Source organism: Bombina bombina, chromosome 1 (assembly GCF_027579735.1).
Source record: "Bombina bombina isolate aBomBom1 chromosome 1, aBomBom1.pri, whole genome shotgun sequence".
NCBI lineage: Eukaryota > Metazoa > Chordata > Amphibia > Anura > Bombinatoridae > Bombina > Bombina bombina.
Genome location: NC_069499.1, coordinates 931,925,744 through 931,950,601, shown reverse-complemented (window position 1 = coordinate 931,950,601; position 24,858 = coordinate 931,925,744). Strand labels below are relative to the sequence as shown.

The window sequence follows — 24,858 nt, the reverse complement described above, 5'->3', positions numbered from 1 at the left end:
GGGTCCATGTTGAAGCAGGCGACGCGGATCCATCCTCTTCTTCCGATGTCTCCCGACGAATGACGGTTCCTTTAAGGGACGTCATCCAAGATGGCGTCCCTCGAATTCCGATTGGCTGATAGGATTCTATCAGCCAATCGGAATTAAGGTAGGAATTTTCTGATTGGCTGATGGAATCAGCCAATCAGAATCTAGTTCAATCCGATTGGCCGATCCAATCAGCCAATCAGATTGAGCTCGCATTCTATTGGCTGATCGGAACAGCCAATAGAATGCGAGCTCAATCTGATTGGCTGATTGGATCAGCCAATCGGATTGAACTTGATTCTGATTGGCTGATTCCATCAGCCAATCAGAAAATTCCTACCTTAATTCCGATTGGCTGATAGAATCCTATCAGCCAATCGGAATTCGAGGGACGCCATCTTGGATGACGTCCCTTAAAGGAACCGTCATTCGTCGGGAGACATCGGAAGAAGAGGATGGATCCGCGTCGCCTGCTTCAACATGGACCCGCTCCGCACCGGATGGAAGAAGATCGAAGATGCCGCTTGGATGAAGATGTTTGCCGGTCCGGATGTCCTCTTCTTGCCGGATAGGAGGAAGACTTTGGACCCTCTTCTGGACTTCTTCAGTGGATGTCTAGCCCCCGCTTGGGTTGGATGAAGATCTTGGAGCCAGGACCGATCGGTGATACCTGGATGGTGAAGACAAGGTAGGAAGATCTTCAGGGGATTAGTGTTAGGTTTATTTAAGGGGGGTTTGGGTTAGATTAGGGGTATGTGGGTGGTGGGTTGTAATGTTGGGGGGGGGGTATTGTATGTTTTTTTTTACAGGCAAAAGAGCTGAACTTCTTGGGGCATGCCCCGCAAAGGGCCCTGTTCAGGGCTGGTAAGGTAAAAGAGCTTGTAACTTTTTTAATTTAGAATAGGGTAGGGAATTTTTTATTTTGGGGGGCTTTGTTATTTTATTAGGGGGCTTAGAGTAGGTGTAATTAGTTTAAAATTGTTGTAATATATTTCTTATGTTTGTAAATATTTTTTTATTTTCTGTAACTTAGTTCTTTTTTATTTTTTGTACTTTAGCTAGTTTATTTAATTGTATTTATTGGTAGGAATTGTGTTTAATTAATTTATTGATAGTGTAGTGTTAGGTTAATTGTAGGTAATTGTAGGTAGTTTATTTAATTATTTTATTGATAGGGTAGTGTTAGGTTTAATTATAACTTAGGTTAGGATTTATTTTACAGGTAAATTTGTTATTATTTTAACTAGGTAACTATTAAATAGTTCTTAACTATTTAATAGCTATTGTACCTGGTTAAAATAAATACAAAGTTGCCTGTAAAATAAATATTAATCCTAAAATAGCTACAATGTAATTATAATTTATATTGTAGCTATATTAGGATTTATTTTACAGGTAAGTATTTAGCTTTAAATAGGAATAATTTATTTAATAAGAGTTAATTTATTTCGTTAGATGTAAATTATATTTAAGTTAGGGGGGTGTTAGTGTTAGGGTTAGACTTAGCTTTAGGGGTTAATACATTTATTAGGATAGCGGTGAGCTCCGGTCGTCAGATTAGGGGTTAATAAGTGTAGGTAGGTGTCGGCGACGTTGTGGGGGGCAGATTAGGGGTTAATAAATATAATATAGGGGTCGGCGATGTTAGGGCAGCAGATTAGGGGTACATAGGGATAACGTAGGTTGCGGCGGTTTACGGAGCGGCAGATTAGGGGTTAATAATAATATGCAGGGGTCAGCGATAGCGGGGGCGGCAGATTAGGGGTTAATAAGTGTAAGGTTAGGGGTGTTTAGACTCGGGGTACATGTTAGAGTGTTAGGTGCAGACGTAGGAAGTGTTTCCCCATAGGAAACAATGGGGCTGCGTTAGGAGCTGAACGCTGCTTTTTTGCAGGTGTTAGGTTTTTTTTCAGCTCAAACAGCCCCATTGTTTCCTATGGGAGAATCGTGCACGAGCACGTTTTTTTATGCCGGCCGCGTCCGTAAGCAACTCTGGTATCGAGAGTTGCATTTGCGGTAAAAATGCCCTACGCTCCTTTTTTGGAGCCTAACGCAGCATTTGTTTTAACTCTCGATACCAGAGTTAAATTTATGGTGCGGCCAGAAAAAAGCCCGCGGAGCGTTAACAGCCCTTTTACCGCCGAACTCCAAATCTAGGCCTAAGTGTTCTTTCTTATAGTGGAAAAAAATAACCTGATCTGCTTGTAAAATAATTTGGGTCTCGTATATCTTGCTTAGCCAGTAGTTTACTTTCCCCCATAGTCTTTGTATTCCTGGACATAACCAGAAGCTGTGTAACAAATTCGTTCTTTGTTGTCTACATTTTATACATAGTACCCCCTCTCCAGTGCCACCCCACTTAGCAATTTTCTCGGGTGTGATATATACCATCCACATTATCTTAATATGTTGCTCCCGCATAGGGATAGCTAGTGATGCCTCTTCTACCCTTTCTACACTTTTCAGTATTATTTGTGTGCTAAGGTTCTTAAAAAATACATCTCTCCATTTTGCAACCCATAACTCTATGTGTTGTTTATGATTTCTATTATTTATTAAATTGTAGAGGAGTGAAATAGAATATTTACCCTGTTTGATTAGATTAATAACCGGGATTAATGCTGTAAGCTCCCAGTTGTTCCCTTGTAGCCGAATTAATTTCAAACAGTAGTGTCTGACTTGTAAGAAAGAGAAGAAGTGTCTATCTGCCAGAAGGTATCTATTCCTAATTATTTCAAATTCTTCAACCTGCACTACCTCTTGATTAGTTTTAACTAGTTGAATAAGTTTAGATAGCCCCTTGTCTCTCCAGCATGCAAAGATTCCCGAGAGTAGACCCTGTTTAAACCCTGGGTTTCCCTCAATAGACAAAAATTTAGTTGCAAAGGGCTTTAAACCTAAAAGTTTACATGTCCTATGCCATGCCACTATTGTGTCTTTGAAGAAGTCTATTTTTTTAACATACTCTGGAAGATTTTTAATTTCTAAGTGAAGAACATTTTTTAACCCCTTAATGACCGCAGCACTTTTCCATTTTCTGTCCGTTTGGGACCAAGGCTATTTTTACATTTTTGCGGTGTTTGTGTTTAGCTGTAATTTTCCTCTTACTCATTTACTGTACCCACACATATTATATACCGTTTTTCTCGCCATTAAATGTACTTTCAAAAGATACCATTATTTTCATCATATCTTATAATTTACTATAAAAACATTATAAAATATGAAGGAAAAATGGAAAAAAACACACTTTTTCTAACTTTGACCCCGAAAATCTGTTACACATCTACAACCACCAATAAACACCCTCTGAATATCCTTTGACATGTATATATTTTTTTTTAGAAGACATCCCAAAGTATTGATCTAGGCCCATTTTGGTATATTTCATGCCACTATTTCACCGCCAAATGCGATCAAATAAAAAAAATTGTTCACTTTTTCACAAATTTTTTCACAAACTTTAGGTTTCTCACTGAAATTATTTACAAACAACTTATGCAATTATAGAATAAATGGTTGTAAATGCTTCTCTGGGATCCCCTTTGTTCAGAAATAGCAGACATATATGGCTTTGGCTTTGCTTTTTGGTAATTAGAAGGCTGCTAAATGCCACTGCGCACAATACGTGTATTATGCCCAGCATTGAAGGGGTTAATTAGGGAGCATGTAGGGAGCTTCTAGGGTTAATTTTAGCTTTAGTGTAGTGTAGTAGACAACCCCAAGTATTGATCTAGGCCTATTTTGGTATATTTCATGCCACCATTTCACCGCCAAATGCGATCAAAGTAAACAAAAACGTTAATTTTTTCACAATTTTAGGTTTCTCACTGAAATTATTTACAAACAGCTTGTGCAATTATGGCACAAATGGTTGTAAATGCTTCTCTGGGATGCCCTTTGTTCAGAAATAGCAGACATATATGACTTTGGCGTTGCTTTATGGTAATTAGAAAGTCGCTAAATGCTGCTGCGCATCACACGTGTATTATGGCTAGCAGTGAAGGGGTTAATTAGGTAGTTTGTAGGGAGCTTGCAGGGTTAATTTTAGCTTTAGTGTAGAGATCAGCCTCCCACCTGACACATCCCACCCCCTGATCCCTCCCAAACAGCTCCCTTCTCTCCCCCACCCCACAATTGTCCCCGCCATCTTAAGTACTGGCAGAAAGTCTGCCAGTACTAAAATAAAAGTTTTTTTTTTTTTTTTTTAAGAAAAAAAAAGCATATTTACATATGCTGTGTTTAGGATCCCCCCCTTAACCCCCAACCTCCCTGATCCCCCCCAAAACAGCTCTCTAAGCCTCCCTCTCAGCCTTATTGGGGGCCATCTTGGGTAGTACCCATTTTGAACAATCAAATGTTTATTTTTTTTTAAAAAAAATTCTGTAGTGTAGCTCAATCGCCCCCCCCCCCCCCCACGGACCAACCCCCACCACCTAAATCACACCTAAGGGCTTTTTTATTTATTTAAATTTTGTCCCACTTTTATTGTTTTGGGACACATTTTTTCTGTAGTGTAGCGGTTCCCACCCGCTCCCTCCCCGTGCACGCGCCCGCCCCCTCGTGCACGTGCGCGCGCACGCCCCCGCCCCCGGGCTTACCCGCCCACGATCCCGCCCCCCTCCACATGACCAGGGCCATCGATGGCCGCCACCCACCTCCCACACCGGCTCCCACCCACCAACGATACCGGCCATCGATGTCCGGTGCAGAGAGGGCCACAGAGTGGCTCTCTCTGCATCGGATGGCCGTGAAAGGTTATTGCAGGATGCCTCCATATCGAGGCATCACTGCAATAACCGGAAAGCAGCTGGAAGCGAGCAGGATCGCTTCCAGCTGCTTTCCACACCGAGGACGTGCAGGGTACGTTCTCAGACGTTAACTGCCTTTTTTCTGAGGACGTACCCTGCACGTCCTCGGTCGTTAAGGGGTTAAGCATAGAGGTTTTATTAAGCCGTTTTCTATATCTAGAAGGGAGAAGTGATTACTCTCCAAAAGCCAGTCTAGGGCAATCTTCGTAACCGCCACTAAATTATATGTTTCTATATTAGGGAGTCCCAGGCCTAGAAATTCTTTTTTAAGTACTAGTTTTTGATAACTAATCCTGGGCTTCTTACCCATCCATATATACTCTTTGATCGCGGAATTGATTATCTTAATCTCCTGTTTTTTTTATTAAAAAAGGTATATTCTGAAAAAGATATAGTAACCTTGGAAGTGCAATCATCTTCAGCAGATTTATTTTGCCAGAAATAGAGAGTGGGAGAGATGCCCATCTTTTAAGGGTTTCAGAAAATTGCCTTGCTCCGTTACTAATATTTAAAGAGTACCATTCCATAGGGTTATTATGTAATTTTTGCATTAGCGTAACTATTGGGTCGACCATGATCCTTTAGAAAAGCTTATCAAATGATTTATCTACAAAGATCTCCATAGATTTGTGACATTTGTAGAAAAATCATTAGATACATTTTTTAAAGGGTTGCTCTGATATTGACGCCCATTTGTTTAACACTTGCAAAATAAGCATTGCTCAATCTGGTACATTCATTAGTTAAAAAAATTTAACCAGAGACTTACTTGTTGTGTGTGGCTAAGTTAAAGCATCTCCTACTTATAATAGGACATACTAATTAGCAAACTAGTCAAATGTATCTTTATATTACAAGTTATGAACATGATAATACTCTTTTAATTTCGCTATTGAAAAGTTGTTGTAAAATGTTACCATGAGAGAGACAACTAGTCACCAGCAGTACAACCCCTTTGCTACAACCCCTACTATTAACCACTATACAGCCTGACCCCAGTGTACGCTATTATTTTCTTTTCTTTTATGTGCTCCCAATTACCCATTTTACCTACTGGAGTGTATTTTGGAGTTTATTACATTGCTTACAAATATCTCCTTCACCTTTATTTTGCATTTGAAATAGCTGATTTTGCCTGTTCTATTCCCACCTATACTGAACATTTCTGAACTTAAGTTCTGGTTAAAAAAAACAACACAAAAAAACATGCAAACATGAAGGTTTAGATAAAATAATACTCCCAGTGTGTGTGTGGGTGGGTGTCACAGATAGGTACTAAAATCTTCATTGGCCTTTGAGTGACCATAATAAAGATTATAGGGAGGACGTAAATAATTAGAAAGATAAGATAATGAGGTATTCTCTTCCTAGGAGATCATCCCATTGTATTAGCTTGTGGTTTAAGGTAGCAGAAACAACTATTTCATATACAAAATATACCTAAATACACAATTCCCCATACATTTTAAACTCTGTAGCTGTTATAATAAGCGATTGGAAACACATTACGGAGAAACCAATTTTACAGTATACTGCCCCTTTAACATCTAATCCTCCAGGCCTCATTACTGAAAATCCCCCACACTATTAACCACCATAACTACTAATCATCACCACTACAGAACCCCCTTCCCACCCAAACAGATCCCTATCTTAGATCCCTCACTACAATTTAAAAAAATGTAACTCACGAGGGGGAGTGTCTGGGCAGCAGCCATTACAGGCTGCAATACTGGGAGCTGCTTATAACCTAATGTTAATCTGTCATTTATATTTATATTTACACAACAGCCTTACTGGACAAAGCATGATTTGCCATCAGGAGCGAGATTGAACCACTTACTTTTGCTCCAGTCTGGTAGGGTAAACATTTTGGTGGCCCTGATCTGGGATAAGTGCTCGAACCCCACTCTCCCAATAATTGGGGTGTTCAGTCTGATGATATTACATATACTGCTTGTGTATTTGGGTCCTGATTTAGGGCTTTTCAGTGCTTATTCTTATTATATTGCATGCAATGTGTGTTAAAGCTTTTCTGATCTCCCCTATACTGATCCCTTAGTTTACATCTGTAGAGGTGACAGGCTCACTCCTAGAGGGCAATTACGCTTACTCTGTGAGTTTGTAAACTTCTAGTGAGATACCTATTCAGTTGGAGATGCAAAATTATATCTGAGGGGATTATGCTTGATGCTTTGTAGACTTAAAAGAACACTAAAGTCAAAATTAACATTTTATTGATTCAGATAGAGCACACTATTTTAAACAACTTTCTAATTCACTTCCATTATCTAAATGTGCACAATCTTTTTATATTTACACTTTCTGAGGCACGACCTCCAGTACAGAGCATGTGCAAGAATGCACAGAATATATATACAGTATATGCATTCTGTAATTGGCTGATAGCTGTCACATGATGCAAGGGAAGGAAATTTAAACTTTGTATTTTGTCAGAAATCTACTCATTTTAAATTCAAACTAATCAGGTTGGATTTGATTTAAATAATATTGATTTAAATAACTAGTCAGTAAGGCTAATGTAATCAATTTAAATCATGGGTTTCTATTTTAGAATAATAACTTTATGTATAGTTATACTGGTACATATTACGATTTTTCCACTCAAGAAAGCCATGAAAGTTAGGTTTTTTTTGTGCTCTTAATTTCAAATGCTAGTCTGTATTTATTTAAAACAACAACTATTACCTTTCTGATTACAGTTCTGTATATATATATATATATATATATATATATATATATATATATATATATATATATATATACAGATGATACTATGTATAATAAAGTATTCAAATGATATAAAACTACCTTTAGCTTACATGTATAAGCTGAATTATGATATGTAAATATTGCCTAAACAACATAAAATATGGCTGTCTACACTTGGTCCTATCCACTCTCCCATTTTAGAGATGCAAATATACAAATATTCCAAAATCCAAACTGTTACAAAATCCATACGTTTTCCGGACCCAAGCAGTTTTAATAAAGGTTTTTTTATATCTGTATATCATTAGGTATGCATAGATATATCATTGTAATGATAGAAATTATTGGGATGTGAACTATCTTGTTAATCATTCATGTTCAACTTTTAGCTGTACTTTTTTTGGAAAGAGAAAAATAATGATTACATTAATAATAACAATTTAAATACTTTTATTTATTTTGAAAAGATTTTTATTGATTTTCTATTTAAAGGACCACTCAATGCAGTAGAATAACATACATAACAAGTGCATACTAAAAAGGCAATACAATAACACTTGTTTGGCTCGTCGGAAACAGAAGTTATGAAGCAGCGGTCTAAAGACCGCTGCTCCATAATTTGTCTGCCTGCTCTGAGGCCGCGGGCAGAAATTAACTCGATCAAATACGATCAGGCTGATTGACACCCTCTGCTAGCGGCTGATTGGCCGTGATTCTGCAGGGGGCAGCATTGCACCAGCAGTTCACAAGAACTGCTGGTGCAATGATAAATGCCAACAGCGTATGCTTTCGGCATTTATCGATGTGCAGTGGACTTGATACGCTACATTGTATCATGTCTGCTCGCACTACGATAAATCTACCCCTTACTCTGAATTTCAAATAAACCAGTAGATTTTTTTCCTGACAAATTTACTTTTTCTCCCATTTTCCGGCCCCCTGCATCATGTAACAGACATCAGCCAATCACAGACTAGTATACGTATACCCTGTGAGCTTTTGCACATGCTCAGTTGGATCTTGTTCCCCAAAAAGTGTGAATATATAAAGACTGTGCAAAATTTGATAATGGAAGTAAATTGGAAAGTGTCTTAAAACTGCATGCTCTTTGTGAATCATACAAGTTTATTTTGACTTGAGTGTCCCTTTAACTAAAGAAAAATAATATTTTTTTTTAACTAAAACAATAAAATTATATTTCATTTTTAATGCTTGCCCTCCCTTCTCACACTTATGTCCTTGTGCAGATATATTCCACCCCAAACAATTCATTGAGCTTCTTGAAACTTAGTAAGGTGTTAAATCTGTGTACATTTCATGGGGAGTAATGGCATTAAAGGAAAAGTAAAGTAAAAAATTAAACCTTCATGATTCAGAAAGAGCATGCAATTTTTCACAATTTTCCAATTTACTTCCCTTATCTAGTTTGCTTTGTTCTCTTGGTCTCTATTGTTGAAAATAATACATGGGTAGGCTCAGAAGCAATGCACTACTGTGAGCTAGCTGCTTGTCACTGTCTCACCCAATGTGTTCAGCAAGGCTATCTGAAACCCAAACCTTTTCTTTCCCTTTTAATAATCTTTTATTGAGATTTTTAGCATAACAATATATAAAGCATGTCCATTCAAAGCAAAAAATAAGATAAACATATACAGGTTTCAACCAAACCTTCATAAGAAGTAGGCACAGAGTAGATATTTTGGTCAATCAGTAATAAGTACAAAGAAAAGTACACGTAAGAACAAATGTAATGAACATATAGATAGGAAATCTCCCTTTTTTCTATTATATATGCTCTCCATATTTCACGAGAGGTCACTTTTGAACCCTAAGCAAACATATATGTCAGTGAGGAGAGCTGAGAGGATATACAGTATATAGCAATGATATAGGTATATGCTATACATTAACATCTTGCATATGTGACTAATTAGCCAGCCTCATGTAGGTTATTTGATATAGGCGAAACCGGTAAATTGTTTAAGTCAATTCAAAGGCCATATAGTGTCTAATAACACCAAGGGGTTATAAGTTGTTCAGCGGGTAAGCACCGCTAAAAGTTGAACTAATTGGCCAGGCTTGCAGTAAATTTTAAAAAGACAGTATAAGTTGTAGGCTTTCTATATAGGTGGTAAACCAAATGCCAAAACTATTAAACATATAATACAAATATTAATATAAAGCGGGCGGCTAATGTAGGTAAATATATCATGGTATCATAAGGTATACCTGAGGAGGGAAGCTATGAGGGCCATCCTGTCTTGTAGACTAGTATCTCTGGCTTGTGTATCTCGGGGTTGTGTATCTCGGGGTTGAGTAATGAGTAGCTAGAATAGGTATGACCTAAATACAGTAGTTGATGAGACATGTCTAAGAGCAAATATATATGTCGCCCTATTTTGTGAAGTAAAAGAGAAAAACCAAGACCCCTATATGATATACAACAACACATAATATAAACGAATTCCTGATAAATACAATTATTTTGCAAGAACCACATAACTGTGTTATTCCCCATAAAGTATATGATAACATGAATTAGGGTTTGAGTAACAGATGTAAATTATTCTATAGGCACGAAATATAATAAGTAGGTCATTATTTCAATAATATTTCCCCCATATACAGTTAAAAAGCTCAAAGTTATATATGGAATAGCAGATTCCACAGTAGAAAATTTGAATGTAGACCTTTATATCTCAATATACAAATTTGCTTCTAAGAGAAATGAGGATCTACAACTCACTATAAATCATAACTACTAAAATCCAACGCCCGAGATAAAAATAAAAAAAAAGAAGTCAGGTTTAGCACTATGAGATATGTCCTTGAGGTGCGTTAAAGTCCGGTAGCTTCCAATTAAAGTGTCACAGGGCTACCCAGCTAAGTCCATGTTATCTTAACCTGCCCCAGATCTCTGTGCAATTTGAATCGGCTCTAGCTGGAGGAGTTTCCAAACCTGTCTGAGGTTCTGGAGCGCCTTGAGAGCTTCCATGATGAATGCATTCACAGGGTATTTACCGCAAACAAGCTGAAAGTCAGCAGCGGGAGGAGCAGCTGTGTACATAGTCCAGATGTCAGACCTCCAGGTAAGTATAACAACATCACAACCCTTCTGTCGAGCTGAGACCTATCTTGCCCTATGCCATATGGGGCCTTGCCATTCATTGCCTGAAAATAGAGCTACCCCATATTGCGTTGGGCTTCTGGCACTTCACTCCGATGAAACGGCCGCATCCCTTTCGGCTGAGTAAGATCTTGAGGGTAGGTGCTCCTTTGTGCTATCTGGGTCCACCTAATCACTAGCGTGGGTTTTTCAGCATCTGGCTCTCGACTCAATTATAGAGAGACTGGTATCCGCCTGAGAGATCTTTCCTTCGTCTTCAGTGAGTGCGTAGCAGGTGTCTTCACTACACGGGTTTCTCAGCGCCATTATGATACTACCGTAGCTGCTGTGCATTTTTCTTTCAAGCTCCTGAAGTAGGACCTGCAGCTGTAGATGGAATTCCCCCATTGTCTATAGGGGTAATATTGTACTATGTACTGTATGTGATTATAATCTGTATAGTCAATTCTGATTTGCCCAGCAAGCCTGGGGGGTTAGCGAGGAACTGATGAATAGGCCGCCACCTGAATTTCCAATTTGTTCAATTTAGAGTTTCGGTGTGAGTATTTTTCCAAACGTTATCATCATAATCCAGTCAGATGTAGTCTGTGAAATGATCCTTAAATTGTAGAGGTTAAGATGGTAAATTAGTGTGGTAGATATCTGGTAGATTAAAATTCTTAGATCCGAAGCTTCTAGAATATGCGGCTAGCCATGATCACTGCTTTGACATGCCCCCCAAAAGTTTTCTTTCATGATTATGTCCCTTTAAGGTCTTTGTCTCTACTCTGTGGGCAAGATTATAAGCTGCGCAGCAGATCTGTTTTCTCCAACATAGGTGTGTCCGGTCCACGGCGTCATCCTTACTTGTGGGATATTCTCTTCCCCAACAGGAAATGGCAAAGAGCCCAGCAAAGCTGGTCACATGATCCCTCCTAGGCTCCGCCTACCCCAGTCATTCTCTTTGCCGTTGTACAGGCAACATCTCCACGGAGATGGCTTAGAGTTTTTTAGTGTTTAACTGTAGTTTTTATTATTCAATCAAGAGTTTGTTATTTTGAAATAGTGCTGGTATGTACTATTTACTCAGAAACAGAAAAGAGATGAAGATTTCTGTTTGTATGAGGAAAATGATTTTAGCAACCGTCACTAAAATCCATGGCTGTTCCACACAGGACTGTTGAGAGCAATTAACTTCAGTTGGGGGAACAGTGTGCAGTCTCTTGCTGCTTGAGGTATGACACATTCTAACAAGACGATGTAATGCTGGAAGCTGTCATTTTCCCTATGGGATCCGGTAAGCCATGTTTATTACGATCGTAAATAAGGGCTTCACAAGGGCTTATTAAAACTGTAGACTTTTTTTGGGCTTTCCCAAAGCATAAGCAGAGCCTCATTTTCGCGCCGGTGTTGCGCACTTGTTTTTGAGAGGCATGGCATGCAGTCGCATGTGAGAGGAGCTCTGATACTTAGAAAAGACTTTCTGAAGGCGTCATTTGGTATCGTATTCCCCTTTGGGCTTGGTTGGGTCTCAGCAAAGCAGATACCAGGGACTGTAAAGGGGTTAAAGTTCAAAACGGCTCCGGTTCCGTTATTTTAAGGGTTAAAGCTTCCAAATTTGGTGTGCAATACTTTTAAGGCTTTAAGACACTGTGGTGAAAATTTGGTGAATTTTGAACAATTCCTTCATGTTTTTCGCAATTGCAGTAATAAAGTGTGTTCAGTTTAAAATTTAAAGTGACAGTAACGGTTTTATTTTAAAACGTTTTTTGTACTTTGTTATCAAGTTTATGCCTGTTTAACATGTCTGAACTACCAGATAGACTGTGTTCTGAATGTGGGGAAGCCAGGATTCCTATTCATTTAAATAAATGTGATTTATGTGATAATGACAATGATGCCCAAGATGATTCCTCAAGTGAGGGGAGTAAGCATGGTACTGCATCATTCCCTCCTTCGTCTACACGAGTCTTGCCCACTCAGGAGGCCCCTAGTACATCTAGCGCGCCAATACTCCTTACTATGCAACAATTAACGGCTGTAATGGATAATTCTGTCAAAAACATTTTAGCCAAAATGAACACTTATCAGCGTAAGCGCGGCTGCTCTGTTTTAGATACTGAAGAGCATGACGACGCTGATAATAATATTTCTGAAGGGCCCCTAACCCAGTCTGATGGGGCCAGGGAGGTTTTGTCTGAGGGAGAAATTACTGATTCAGGGAACATTTCTCAACAGGCTGAACCTGATGTGATTGCATTTAAATTTAAGTTGGAACATCTCCGCATTCTGCTTAAGGAGGTATTATCCACTCTGGATGATTGTGACAAGTTGGTCATCCCAGAGAAACTTTGTAAAATGGACAAGTTCCTAGAGGTGCCGGGGCTCCCAGAAGCTTTTCCTATACCCAAGCGGGTGGCGGACATTGTTAATAAAGAATGGGAAAGGCCCGGTATTCCTTTCGTCCCTCCCCCCATATTTAAAAAATTGTTTCCTATGGTCGACCCCAGAAAGGACTTATGGCAGACAGTCCCCAAGGTCGAGGGAGCGGTTTCCACTTTAAACAAACGCACCACTATACCCATAGAGGATAGTTGTGCTTTCAAAGATCCTATGGATAAAAAATTAGAAGGTTTGCTTAAAAAAATGTTTGTTCAGCAAGGTTACCTTCTACAACCAATTTCATGCATTGTCCCTGTCGCTACAGCCGCATGTTTCTGGTTCGATGATCTGATAAGAGCGGTCGATAGTGATTCTCCTCCTTTGGAGGAGATTATGGACAGAATCAATGCTCTCAAATTGGCTAATTCTTTCACCCTAGACGCCACTTTGCAATTGGCTAGGTTAGCGGCTAAGAATTCTGGGTTTGCTATTGTGGCGCGCAGAGCGCTTTGGTTGAAATCTTGGTCGGCTGATGCGTCTTCCAAGAACAAGCTACTTAACATTCCTTTCAAGGGGAAAACGCTGTTTGGCCCTGACTTGAAAGAGATTATCTCTGATATCACTGGGGGTAAGGGCCACGCCCTTCCTCAGGATCGGCCTTTCAAGGCAAAAAATAAACCTAATTTTCGTCCCTTTCGTAGAAACGGACCAGCCCAAGGTGCTACGTCCTCTAAGCAAGAGGGTAATACTTCTCAAGCCAAGCCAGCTTGGAGACCAATGCAAGGCTGGAACAAGGGAAAGCAGGCCAAGAAACCTGCCACTGCTACCAAGACAGCATGAAATGTTGGCCCCCGATCCGGGACCGGATCTGGTGGGGGGCAGACTCTCTCTCTTCGCTCAGGCTTGGGCAAGAGATGTTCTGGATCCTTGGGCGCTAGAAATAGTCTCCCAAGGTTATCTTCTGGAATTCAAGGGACTTCCCCCAAGGGGGAGGTTCCACAGGTCTCAGTTGTCTTCAGACCACATAAAAAGACAGGCATTCTTACATTGTGTAGAAGACCTGTTAAAAATGGGAGTGATTCATCCTGTTCCATTAAGAGAACAAGGGATGGGGTTCTACTCCAATCTGTTCATAGTTCCCAAAAAAGAGGGAACGTTCAGACCAATCTTAGATCTCAAGATCTTAAACAAGTTTCTCAAGGTTCCATCGTTCAAGATGGAAACCATTCGAACTATTCTTCCTTCCATCCAGGAAGGTCAATTCATGACCACGGTGGATTTAAAGGATGCGTATCTACATATTCCTATCCACAAGGAACATCATCGGTTCCTAAGGTTCGCATTCCTGGACAAATATTACCAGTTCGTGGCGCTTCCTTTCGGATTAGCCACTGCTCCAAGGATTTTCACAAAGGTACTAGGGTCCCTTCTAGCTGTGCTAAGACCAAGGGGCATTGCTGTAGTACCTTACTTGGACGACATTCTGATTCAAGCGTCGTCCCTTCCTCAAGCAAAGGCTCACACGGACATTGTCCTGGCCTTTCTCAGATCTCACGGATGGAAAGTGAACGTGGAAAAGAGTTCTCTATCCCCGTTAACAAGGGTTCCCTTCTTGGGAACAATAATAGACTCCTTAGAAATGAGGATTTTTCTGACAGAGGCCAGAAAAACAAAGCTTCTAGACTCTTGTCGGATACTTCATTCCGTTCCTCTTCCTTCCATAGCTCAGTGCATGGAAGTGATCGGGTTGATGGTAGCGGCAATGGACATAGTTCCTTTTGCGCGCATTCATCTAAGACCATTACAACTGTGCATGCTCAGTCAGTGGAATGGGGACTATACAGACTTGTCTCCGAAGATACAAGTAAATCAGAGGACCAGAGACTCACTCCGTTGGTGGCTGTCCCTGGACAACCTGTCACAAGGGATGACATTCCGCAGACCAGAGTGGGTCATTGTCACGACCGACGCCAGTCTGATGGGCTGGGGCGCGGTCTGGGGATCCCTGAAAGCTCAGGGTCTTTGGTCTCGGGAAGAATCTCTTCTACCGATAAATATTCTGGAACTGAGAGCGATATTCAATGCTCTCAAGGCTTGGCCTCAGCTAGCGAGGGCCAAGTTCATACGGTTTCAATCAGACAACATGACAACTGTTGCGTACATCAACCATCAGGGGGGAACAAGGAGTTCCCTAGCGATGGAAGAAGTGACCAAAATCATTCTATGGGCGGAGTCTCACTCCTGCCACCTGTCTGCTATCCACATCCCAGGAGTGGAAAATTGGGAAGCGGATTTTCTGAGTCGTCAGACATTGCATCCGGGGGAGTGGGAACTCCATCCGGAAATCTTTGCCCAAGTCACTCAGCTGTGGGGCATTCCAGACATGGATCTGATGGCCTCTCGTCAGAACTTCAAAGTTCCTTGCTACGGGTCCAGATCCAGGGATCCCAAGGCGGCTCTAGTGGATGCACTAGTAGCACCTTGGACCTTCAAACTAGCTTATGTGTTCCCGCCGTTTCCTCTCATCCCCAGGCTGGTAGCCAGGATCAATCAGGAGAGGGCGTCGGTGATCTTGATAGCTCCTGCGTGGCCACGCAGGACTTGGTATGCAGATCTGGTGAATATGTCATCGGCTCCACCTTGGAAGCTACCTTTGAGACGAGACCTTCTTGTTCAGGGTCCGTTCGAACATCCGAATCTGGTTTCACTCCAGCTGACTGCTTGGAGATTGAACGCTTGATTTTATCGAAGCGAGGGTTCTCAGATTCTGTTATTGATACTCTTGTTCAGGCCAGAAAGCCTGTAACTAGAAAGATTTACCACAAAATTTGGAAAAAATATATCTGTTGGTGTGAATCTAAAGGATTCTCTTGGGACAAGGTTAAGATTCCTAGGATTCTATCCTTCCTTCAAGAAGGATTGGAAAAAGGATTATCTGCAAGTTCCCTGAAGGGACAGATTTCTGCCTTGTCGGTGTTACTTCACAAAAAACTGGCTGCTGTGCCAGATGTTCAAGCCTTTGTTCAGGCTCTGGTTAGAATTAAGCCTGTTTACAAACCTTTGACTCCTCCTTGGAGTCTCAATTTAGTTCTTTCAGTTCTTCAGGGGGTTCCGTTTGAACCCTTGCATTCCGTTGATATTAAGTTATTATCTTGGAAAGTTTTGTTTTTAGTTGCAATTTCTTCTGCTAGAAGAGTTTCAGAATTATCTGCTCTGCAGTGTTCTCCTCCTTATCTGGTGTTCCATGCAGATAAGGTGGTTTTACGTACTAAACCTGGTTTTCTTCCAAAAGTTGTTTCTAACAAAAACATTAACCAGGAGATTATCGTACCTTCTCTGTGTCCGAAACCAGTTTCAAAGAAGGAACGTTTGTTGCACAATTTGGATGTTGTTCGCGCTCTAAAATTCTATTTAGATGCTACAAAGGATTTTAGACAAACATCTTCCTTGTTTGTTGTTTATTCTGGTAAAAGGAGAGGTCAAAAAGCAACTTCTACCTCTCTCTCTTTTTGGATTAAAAGCATCATCAGATTGGCTTACGAGACTGCCGGACGGCAGCCTCCCGAAAGAATCACAGCTCATTCCACTAGGGCTGTGGCTTCCACATGGGCCTTCAAGAACGAGGCTTCTGTTGATCAGATATGTAGGGCAGCGACTTGGTCTTCACTGCACACTTTTACCAAATTTTACAAGTTTGATACTTTTGCTTCTTCTGAGGCTATTTTTGGGAGAAAGGTTTTGCAAGCCGTGGTGCCTTCCATTTAGGTGACCTGATTTGCTCCCTCCCTTCATCCGTGTCCTAAAGCTTTGGTATTGGTTCCCACAAGTAAGGATGACGCCGTGGACCGGACACACCTATGTTGGAGAAAACAGAATTTATGTTTACCTGATAAATTACTTTCTCCAACGGTGTGTCCGGTCCACGGCCCGCCCTGGTTTTTTTAATCAGGTCTGATAATTTATTTTCTTTAACTACAGTCACCACGGTACCATATGGTTTCTCCTATGCAAATATTCCTCCTTAACGTCGGTCGAATGACTGGGGTAGGCGGAGCCTAGGAGGGATCATGTGACCAGCTTTGCTGGGCTCTTTGCCATTTCCTGTTGGGGAAGAGAATATCCCACAAGTAAGGATGACGCCGTGGACCGGACACACCGTTGGAGAAAGTAATTTATCAGGTAAACATAAATTCTGTTTTTCACAATTGCGAAAACACAGCACGCATTAAAGTTTTGCGCATTTGGGATTGCGTAGGTATTACAAGTTGCAAAATAACTTATTTTGCGTGCGCGTTAACCCGTGTAATAAATAATAAAGCCAGATTGCGTGCATGTTAAGGTATTTCCCCATAGAAGACAAATATAAAAAAAAAACTCTAATCTGTTGCGCAAATCCCATGACCTATTTTCCTTGAAAAGTGTACGTAAAAATGTGAATATTTCATATTGCAAGAATGTTTTGTTAACGGAATATATTATATTTATTTCTAAATAAATATTTCTCTATATATGTGATGATTTTTGGACTGATACATCTATTTATAGTGAGATAAGTATATGAATATATAAATGTCTAGATATCTTGAGATCTATATGTGAATATCTCTTTGAAAATCCATCTGAGATATTGTTTAATGTGCATAAAATTGTAATGTGAAATCTTTTCATTATCTCCATAGTCAAACATATCTCTATACATATAAATCCATGTTTCTCTATGTATGTGTATGTATGTCAATGTAAAATGCCTGCATCTGCTTTTTTTTTCTTCTAACACCCGAGTGTTAATATGATTATAACTGTACTTTGTAAAGTATTTTGTGAAACTTTTATGTTGCGGAAAACTGTTAACTACAGCTCGTCAAACTTGGAAAGGATTGTTGCGTAAAAGGCGATTGCGCGTGCACAATCACAGTCAGAGCCGGACTGGAAAATCAGACCGGCCCTGGAAATGTGTATAGACTGGCTCTGCCCGCCCCCTCCAGCCCAGCCACGCCCCCTCCAAGCCAGCCAATTATGCTCTAGCTGGTTTTCCCTTCAACTTATATATATATATATATATATATATATATATAAAAATATAATCTATACATATAATCTATAAATATATTATATAAATATAATATATATATATAATAAAAAATTGTGAGTTACAACCACACAACCTTGTTATCAAGCACAGTGCGATTAAAGTTGATATTATTTATTATATTGTTAATATACATAGGATTTCTGGTAAATAATTTTACCTTTGAGGAGCACTCACAGACTGAAATAGGTCAGTGTGGATCCCACGGCCTGGGCAGCACTCTCTTTGCTGTTTGAGTCTGAGCGCGCAAATCTCCTCCTTGCCTCGACCAGCCTCTTCCCCCTCCCACACACACTGAGTCCAGCCCCATCTCTCATTGCAGGCTAAGAGCTCCCCTGTCCCCTGGGCTGGCCTATCTATGCTGTCAGCAGCTGAGCACTGCCTGTGACTACTGACTGCGGCGGATGAGGCTCAGCTGCGAATGAGTCAGTTACTGTGGCTGTCTGAGCCTGTCCAGGACTGGTCTCTGGTCCAAGGTTTATTCAAGATCTTCAGACTGCTGGGCTCCCAAAGTTCCACTCTGCACTGTCCAAAACTGCAGCCTCTCTCCAGTCATAGCAGGCCCCAGAAGTAGAACTTCTGCTTCCACTCTCAGCAGTCTATACACAACTCACTTACAATTGTATATTAACTAGTTAGGTCAGTCCCTCTTCCAGCCAACCCAGGATATTTATTCGTGGGTAGTGAGATAGTTCCTGGCACCTTGCTGTCTACCAGCTGGCCATACACCTTTAGATTTGAATGCTTATAGGATGGTGAGAACAACTGTCCGCTAACATATCTAAGGTAAGAAAGCATCTATTGTTTGGCTTCCTTTCTGGCATATAATATATTAACTATATACATGATCAAAACCTATGTGAATATGGAATTTTGCAGCGCTATTCAAATAAATGATGATGATATTATATTTTATACATAGTTAACCATTTTTTACACCGGGATTTAATGCAGGATTGTATCTAAAAAATGTATTGCCACTTCATTTTTTTCATATTTTTCAAAAGTAATATGGATTATAACAAATTCTTCTATCTACATATTTAGAAATTTAATTTATTAAAATTAGTAAATGTGGACATTTATATTCCTATGTAAAACCCTTTACACAATGCTCATTAGTTTAGGGAAGTGATAAGTGATTACTGTAAATAAAAATTATTTAACTATATGCTGCGTAAATAATCTTAATGACTCAGCTCTAGGCATTATCTTGAGAAACTTACTATAAATAAATCTGCTTGTTCAATCCCTCTTCTAGCTTGCTTCTGTTGCTGCTGCTGTGAATACACTGTGATCACGTGAACCAAGTAACATCAGCAATTAGGGCTGGAACACATTGTGCACACGTGGGACAATACTATGGAACAATGCATGCGTTTGTATGTGCATGCTCCCCAGAATTAACGTTTAGGCTGCTTTTAGATAGTAGATTGCAGTGAAACAACAGAGAAACGAAAAAGGAAGGTATTTAACAATTTTTTGGATTTATATTGACCAGCGGATCGAATAAATATAAATATTTGTGTTTCATACCCCTTTAATGACTTGTTTATTTTTCATTAGAACATTGCATACTTCAGTAAGATGTATCTACTATCCTTACCTCTAACATATGTAATGCAAGCTACTGATGCTGTTGTATTTTCTTATAGATGGGAAGCAATGAGCATTAAAAGAACCATTAAACACATTAGAATTGCATAAGGGTTAAAACCACCATTACTTCCATTCCCACCGCCCAACCACACTGGAATAAATATTAGACACACAGAACTTGGCAGAAGATCATGAACATGCTCTTGTTTCATTAGTCATGTGTCAAAAGATAATTTTATAAACTTTCTATAATTTAGAAAAAAGGTTGCAGCAACTGATCCCGCAGGCTCTACTACTAAAAAGTCCTTTAAATAATGAGCTGCAAGCTCACCCCGGGCTGAAGTGGACACCACCCAGTGCGAGAACGTACTAATAAGAACAAGCAAGACACTGAACAGGCCATAGGCAGACCAGGAACAACGTAATAAAGGCCTTCAAACTTAAAATACATCAGCTGAAAGGATATAGGATAAATGGGGAGCAAACAAAACGCTGATTCGATATCAAGCTTTGCCATCAACGCTCCCTGTCCTGCTTCCCTAGCCAAGAGCTTGGTCAAATGATTGAATAATGGCCATAATGGTTTGCAGCTGGGTCAATAGAATCATTCACCAAGTGGTCATTGGGATAAGACAGATGCTGTATTAGCTGAAACTTTCCAGTTTTTGTCTTCGAAACCATCCCCAATGTGGAGATTACCAAGTCAGGAAACAGTGACTCACAGTAGGGGCCTGCTATGCGGCCCAAGGAGACTTTCTTATCAAGCTTATCCCTAACAAACCTGTGGGTGTTCATACACCGCTTCCTATGTTCCCATAACAAGGATGTGAAACCCATCTTTAATATCCTACAACAATAGCCTTACTGCATCCCTATCTGAGTCAGAACCCAGCCTGAGGAGATGGGTGCTCTTTTGCCCAGAAGATCCCTTAGTTGGTCCTTTGGGCACTGCACTATCTCTTTCTTGCAGAGTCGATCCTGGGATGAAGACCCCTGCAGTAGACACATGAATGCCAAAAGGAACAACTCGTCTCTCTCTCTTAATGTTGTACTTCCAGCACTCATGCCCCTTTCTCTTGACAGCACCACTTTGTTTATATAGAACCAACTTCTGAGCTGGCAGAGGGGATGGCGATTTCTCAGCACCCAGATGCATATCAGTCACAAGGAAAGACAGCATGGGTTTAGCAGCCATTGTCCGGCAAAACTTCATATCATATGTCCATCCCTACGGCGCCTGTGAATATAATCAATGGCCTCCATATAATTTAATATAGCCAGTGCCTGGTCAGGCCTTGCCTCAACCAACAGCTCAAAGATATTAAAATACTTACCCTCCTTTATCTTCCTAGTTATGTTGCTTTTCGGATGTAAATGAAGGGAATGCACTAAATAAGGGTATGTATCCCCTTGTGCTGCCACCCTAATAGCAGACACCCCAACCCCCATATTATTTGCCTGGGGCTGTGCCAGGAGGAGTCTACACCTAAGGAGGGCCCTACAAAAAGCTCTGCCCCTCCACCACTCTTCCGCAGGTGCACCCCCTACACTTGGCCTAGCTGATTGCTGTGCCTATCCTCACACCAGCTTCTTTAGCATTCTAAAGATACATTTATGCCCCTTACTGATTAAGCCCAGAGAGTCATCACTCACAGAGTTGGAGTCGCTAGATGTATCCACCCACCTGTTGAAAAACCCCAATGTAATATGCGACTCACAAGAGGAAGGACCAAGTTTGGCCGGTGTCACACCACTTGTAGACACCACTGGACGGTCCTCTGAGTTGGGAATACCGTGGTCACAAGCAGGGGGTGACAACAAAGTGAAGCACCACACTCTGCACCCCAGGCAACTAGCCTCCTTAATCAATCAAAAGACCAAGTCCCCCCTAGTTTCATCCAATAACACACCAATGTTGAAGTCCATTTGCCCACCACTACCCGTATCAGGTTGAACCACACTTCTCCAATGCCCCAGACTCACGGTTGATTGATCCTAAACACCATGAACTGCGCACTTTTAAGGCCTCTCCGCTCTGGAGCTGTAACACACTGGACCCCACTCACACTTCTGTATGCATCAAACTGACACCCCCAGACCGGAAGCCAGCGACTGCACGCCAGAAGTGATGCATGGCCAAGTGCCTTGTGGGAGCAAGTCATTGGAAGTAGACCCAGACACACAGTCATCGACCAACGCAACCGTAAAAGGACTGGAGTCAAAGATGCACTGGAGACCACCGGAGGATACACCACAAGAGGGGAGGATGCCTGCACCAATCCTGAAGGCCTGCCGGAAACTGCTGCCACCATGGCCTGGACTAAGGCCGCCACCACCACCATGGCCTTGCCTGATAAAGGTAAGTGAAAATGTTCTTCTATTCCCCTACCCCTATATCATGTGACTGCCATCAGCGAATCACAGACTCATATATGTATACCCTGTGAACATACATAAATAACCATGGCACTTACCTGATAGCAACATATTAGAATGGTACTCTAAAACAGAAATGTTCAGAATGCATATATCAAGGACAAAAATATGTGGTACAATTGTGGTATGTTTCATGAGCAACTGAAGAAGCTGATGTGTTAGGTAAGGACAACAAATCTACACAACTATATTTTCATGTTTCTCTCTCCTCTGAACTTCATGATGCTAGGGCAGTACCCGATTACTCTGAAGATGCATGCTATCTATTAGCATGCAAGCTTTCACACCATTTGCCTTTCTACCCAGTAGGCTCATTCGCTTTTATGATCTTAGAACAATGGGTTGTAAATCAACCATGAGAAAACGTTATTGATAAAGTGAGGACGCACCAGTCTACGGATCAATTCTTTAGCTTTATGGAATCTTTTAATACTGCAGTTGCAAGTTTTAAGTATGTTTAGTGAGATGATTCAATTTAACAGATTCACATTATAAATCAATCTCAATTTTTCTCAAATCTCAACAGGGTAAAAAGGTTTAAATTAAAACAAAAAAGAGGAAAAGATAAGTATTTAATTGCATCCACTGAGCCCCTAAAGCTCATATACACCAACAGTTAAAGGGACATTAAACACCAAATACATTGTATAAGCATAGTATTGTGGTTATTCCCTGCCTCTCTATAGTCAAGGGTGCTGCCATATTGCAATTTAGCCTTCATTGCATTCCATTGCTGATGTGATTGCACATGTGTAGTAACTCTCCTTCAGATACCTGCATTGTAACCTAGGTTCCAATATAGTGGCACCCATAAGTAGAGGGAGGTGCATATAATGTATTTAGTGTTTAATGTTCCTTTAACAGTCTCTCTCTATAGAAGAGTTGTTTGTAATGGCTTTCTCAATAGATGTTTTTCATTGCTTAGCAATCTCAGCCTTCAAAACAAAATAATACAATTAGCAAACAGATTAGGCCTGGGTAAATTTTAGGTGTAACACCATGGTACTTGGTGTACTGAATAGTGAATAGAAGACAACTGATAAATTATAGCAAGGTCCAACTATGAAATAATATCTACCTATCTTTCTTTTATTGATGAGAGTCCACAGAGCCATAACGTGTGGGATAGAATTTCCGATACTTGGTGGAGGCCAAAAACCCCAACACAAGAGCTTTTAACGGCACCTGTTTCCCCACCCTACTCAGTTTGTTCTTTGCCACCCAGGAAGAAAGTGAAGATAGAGGTTGTCCTGAAAATCTGTTTCTGGATTTATTTGGGAGCTCAGACCTATGTGAGACCCATAGCCCCTTGGACATCCATATTTATTGCAAAAGGGGCATAGGAGTACTAGGTTATAGGCACAGTAATTGCCTGTTGGGTTTTCAGTCATAACTACCTGTAGGTGTCACAGGGACATGTCCTTTAGCCTCCTGCTGCAGAACTTAAGGTACCTTCCTGTCAGATCCTCTGCTGTTACCTATACAGCACTGGATAGGTTCTACTGGATATAGCTGCATTTACTTAACTGGTAAACTCAGTGGAGGAGTGTTTGTCTCAGGTAAGTGATTACTAGCACTCACATAGCCTGCAGGCTATTTGTAGATACATACACATAGTATAGCATAGCTTTGAGGACTCAGCCAACCTCCCTGCAGACTGACATTTTTTCTCACAAAACACTTCAAATGTCACGAAGATTCTTCTCTATGAAAACTATGGGACCCCCTATGCCCTCATTTGGCCTCTCAAAAGCTCAATTTTAGAAAAAAAAATGGATTATTAAAAAGTAGGTGTATGGCCTGTTAAGAACCACAAAAGTGCTCAAAATGCTCACCGTTGAGCACTGGAGAATAGTGGTTGCAGTCTCCTCACTCCTGGGACATCAAATTAGTATTTTTTATTAAAACAACTCTGTTTTAAAATAGCGCAGGGATTGCATATGAACTGAGCGACATAAGGGCTGGGCTCCTGGCTGGAAGGGCAAGGGGGAAGGGAGAGGGGGGGGGAAGGAGTTAGGTTAGAAAATAGGGAAGTATAAGATAAGGGACTGAAAAGCAGGAGATAGGAAAGGGGGGTTGGAAAAGGTACATATAGGGGGAACAACAGGAAGTGGCTTTAGTACTAACCTTTTCTGTTTCAGGAACTGCTGGTAGCTGATGCAGAAGAAGTTGCTGAAGATGACGGCCAGAAGCAGGAGAATTCCCAAACGGTTCCTTACAGATGATGAGACGCTCTGGCTCAGAAGAGATTGAAGATCCTGGAAAAAAGGCAGGGAGAGAATCAGAAGGAGCAGGAAACGGTCTTGGAGCAGAAGGCAGCGGTAACCCCCCCTGAGAGAGAGCGGATACAAGAGGGTAACGTGAGTATGAAAGACAGGGCTGAGGCAGAGGAGGGGGCCAATTCCGATGTGAGTATGGGGGAATTGGCGCTATTTAGCAAAACGGACCGGTCCAGCAGTCCTGAGATTCCCTTAGGACAGGGGGGCAGTCCGGCGCACAGGCGGCAGGCAAGGGCTTCTCAAGGGGGCGGCAAGCAGGGCGCGCAGCGGCATAATGGGGGCAGAGAAGAGGAGGGCAATAGTAGGAGTGCAGGCGGCAGTCAGTCCCGGGACAAGATTAGGCTTTGCAGTGAGCGGCCAGGTAGAGGCCCAGTTGCGAGCGCGAGTGTCCGCCAT

The 24,858-nt window shown here is 41.0% G+C and overlaps 1 long non-coding RNA gene across 1 annotated transcript in view; it reads right to left on the bottom strand.

Moving 5' to 3' along the window:
• The window catches only part of LOC128647523 (uncharacterized), a 105,089-nt gene extending 80,707 nt beyond the window's left edge, over positions 1–24,382 (bottom strand). Inside the window, exon 1 of the long non-coding RNA XR_008400364.1 lies at positions 24,311–24,382. This is a non-coding gene — a long non-coding RNA (uncharacterized LOC128647523). The remainder of the gene's footprint in view (positions 1–24,310) is intronic.
• Positions 24,383–24,858: the final 476 nt, after the last annotated feature.